This window comes from Cryptomeria japonica, unplaced genomic scaffold (assembly GCF_030272615.1).
Source record: "Cryptomeria japonica unplaced genomic scaffold, Sugi_1.0 HiC_scaffold_326, whole genome shotgun sequence".
In the NCBI taxonomy this organism is placed as follows: domain Eukaryota; kingdom Viridiplantae; phylum Streptophyta; class Pinopsida; order Cupressales; family Cupressaceae; genus Cryptomeria; species Cryptomeria japonica.
Genome location: NW_026729148.1, coordinates 123662 through 127098, shown reverse-complemented (window position 1 = coordinate 127098; position 3437 = coordinate 123662). Strand labels below are relative to the sequence as shown.

The following is a 3437-nucleotide window of genomic DNA, read 5'->3' as shown; positions in this document are numbered from 1 at the left end:
GTGCTCCAAGGTGCGCACCTCTGGTGTGCTCCAAAGCTCTCTCCAGCTGCGTGCACCTGCCCCGGCCGCGCACCCGGCCCCGCCCAGCTTCGCTCACCTGTCCCGGGCGTCTGGTGCGGAACCTTAGAGTAAGAAACATCACCGTGCACCTTGGCCAACGTGCGCGACTCGACCGAGCGCGCACTGGCCGAGGTGCACACCGATTTCACCTGGGTGCGCGCGCAGCACCTCGGGCGCACCGGGGTGCGCGCACAACGCCCGGGTTGCACCGTGGCCTGTGTGCTCGGGGCGCCTCGGGTGCGCGCTCGGTGTCGCCCCCGCGCGCGCGGTAGTGCGGGCAGCGCACCCCGGCCCGGCCCGGCCCCGACGAGAACGCAAACGGGCAAAAGGTTTATTCAAATAGCATTGCGACGCCCGGCGAAAAACTAAAAAAGGGTGCAACACCGGGACTTCCCGGGAGGTCACCCATCCCAGTACTACTCCGGCCCAAGCGCGCTTAACTGCGGAGTTCTGATGGGATCCGGTGCACTAACGCTGGTATGATCGCACCCGTTATGAGCTTGTCGCAGTGTGTACTTAGCAAACCGCGACCCACGTGCGAATCCACCCCGGCCACCCACCCCCGTCGAGGTGCACACCCTCCCTCGCGAAGTGCGCCCCGTTCGCCAAGTGTGAGCCCTGCCCGGGTGCGCGCACCTTGCTAGGGCGTCGGGTGTGCACCCGGCCCGGCCTACGTGCGTGCACCTGGACGGGGCGTCGTGTGCGTGCAGTGTCCCGTCTGCAACGCGGTGCCCACACACCACCTCGGGCGCAACGACCTGCGCTCACATGTGGGCCGAGTGCACCTTGGTGCATGTTCGGGGCGCCTCGGGTGCACGCTCGATCTTGCCCCGGTGCACCAAGGCGCTCGGTTTGCCCCGGGTGCGCACTTGGTGCAAGGTGGGCACCCAAAATAGGGATCAAGCACCAAAACACAAGTTTCGGGATGCAAAATGGGACCCAAGGACCACAAATGCGTTCCAAGACCCATGATGGGTCCACGAGAACAAAAATGTGTTCCGAGACTTAATAAACAAATATTGGGTTTTAGGAGAAGAAACATGCTCTGATGCCCAAAACGAGAATCGACCCCGAAAAGGCCACAGGCCAAAAGTGGGATGCGAGACAAAAAAAAATGGGACCCGAGGACCAAAATTGGGTTCCCAGGTCGAAGACAGGGCAACCGGACAAGAAACGACCTCTAAGGCTCGAAATGAGTCCCGACGACTAAAACTTGACAAGAAGCACCCATCAGGCACCCAACTCGACACCCATGGGATGCCGACCCACCCGGGCTTCCACCTAGCACACCTTGGCACCCACCCACCCTCGCACCCAACCTCGCACCCAACTTAGCACCTTTGAACCCACATTGGCACTCACCCTGACCCTGGCACCTTGGAACCCACATTGGCACTCACCTTGACCCTGGCACCCACCTTTGCACTCACCTTGGGACCCACCCTGGCTCCCACCTCGGCACCCACCCAGACACCCACCTTGGTTCCTTGGCACCCACCTTGGATCCTTGGCACCCACCCCGACACCCACCTTGGCACGCAACTTGGCTACTTGCCACCCACCTTGGCTCCTTGACGCCCACCCCGACAACCACCCCGTGACCTACCCTGGCTAGGGTTGGTGCACACCCACCCTGGTGCCCACCTTGGCACCCACCCCATGACCCACCTTGGCACGCACCTTAGTACCCACCCCGTTACCCACCCTAGGACCCACCCCGTGACCCACCTTGGCCAGGGTGGGTGCCTTGGTGCGCACAACTTGCCTGGGCTGCACACCAGGGCGGGCTCAAGATGGCACCCGCGTTCCGTTTTTTTCACTATCTTTCAAAACGGAAATTTTAAAATCTCGTTTTTTTTTTTTTTTTTGCCTTTTCTGGAAATTAGTGAAGGCAGCGCATCAAAGGTGCGCAATGCTGGTGCGAACCCGGGAGCGCTCCGATGTGTGCTCCAAGGTGCGGCGTGCACGAAGTCCGAGCCCGGCTTGCCCCGGGTGCGCACCTCGCGTGCACCTTCGCCGGGGTGAGCACCTTGGCTGGGTTGCGCGCCCTGGTGCGCACCAAGGAGCGCTCTGAAGTGTGCTCCAAGGTGCGGCGTGCACGAAGTCGGAGCTCGGTTTGCCCCGGGTGTGCACCTCGGGTGCGCACCTCGCGTGCACCTTCGCTGCGGTGGGCACCTTGGCTGGGTTGCGCGCCTTGGTGGGCACCATGCAGTGCACGAAGTCGGAGCCCGGTTTGCCCCGGGCGCGCACCTCCGCCAGGGTGGGCACCTTGGTGCGCACAACTTGCCTGGGCTGCGCACCAGGAAGGGCTCAAGATGGCACCCGCGTTCCGTTTTTTTCACTATCTTTCAGAACGGAAATTTTAAAATATCGTTTTTTTTTTGCCTTTTCTGGAAATTAGTGAAGGCAGCGCATCAAAGGTGCGCAACGCTGGTGCGAACCTGGGAGCGCTCCGATGTGTGCTCCAAGGTGCGGCGTGCACGAAGTCGGAGCCCGGTTTGCCCCGGGTGCGCCCTGGTGGGCACCATGGTGCGCACCAAGGAGCGCTCCGAAGTGTGCTCCAAGGTGCGGCCTGCACGAAGTCGGAGCCCGGTTTGCCCCGGGCGTGCACCGCGGGTGGGCACCTTGGTGCGCATGCCTTGCCTGGGCTGCGCACCAGGGCGGGCTCAAGATGGCACCCGCGTTCCGTTTTTTTCACTATCTTTCAAAACGGAAATTTTAAAATCTCATTTTTTTTTGCCTTTTCTGGAAATTAGTGAAGGCAGCGCATCAAAGGTGCGCACCTCGCTGCCCACCACGGTGCGCAACGCCGGTGGGCACCCGGGAGTGCTTCGAAGTGTGCTCCAAGGTGCTGCGTGCACGTTGTCGGAGCCCGGTTTGCCCCGGGTGCGCACCTCGCGTGCACCTTCGTCGGGGTGGGCACCTTGGCTGGGTTTGCCCCGGCTGCGCTCCGAAGCGGGGTTATTGGAGCGCCGCCTCTTTTTTTGTCGGAGCGTTTGGTGGGGTTTCTCGCATTGGCTCTTCCCAGGCCCGGTTGCCACCCTGGCGCGCACGAAGTCGGAAGTAGGGTTAATTGCCCGGGTGCGCACCTTTGCCAGGGTGGGCACCTTACCTGGGCTGTGCACCAGGGCGGGCTCAAGATGGCACCCGCGTTCCGTTTTTTTCACTATCTTTCAAAACGGAAATTTTAAAATCTCCTCTTTTTTTTGCCTTTTCTGGAAATTAGTGAAGGCAGCGCATCAAAGGTGCGCACCTCGCTGCCCACCTTGGTGTGCTCTGAGGTGCGCACCCGGGAGCGCTACGAAGTGTGCTCCAAGGTGCGGCGTGCACGTTGTCGGAGCCCGGTTTGCCCCGGGTGCGCACCTCGCCTGCACCTT

General features: G+C 61.7%; 1 non-coding gene across 1 annotated transcript; it reads right to left on the bottom strand.

Moving 5' to 3' along the window:
* Positions 1 to 432: 432 nt before the first annotated feature.
* On the bottom strand, positions 433 to 551 carry LOC131870422 (5S ribosomal RNA). The gene has a single exon (XR_009368733.1). It is a non-coding gene; the product is annotated as a 5S ribosomal RNA (ribosomal RNA).
* Between the last annotated feature and the right edge of the window lie 2886 nt (positions 552 to 3437).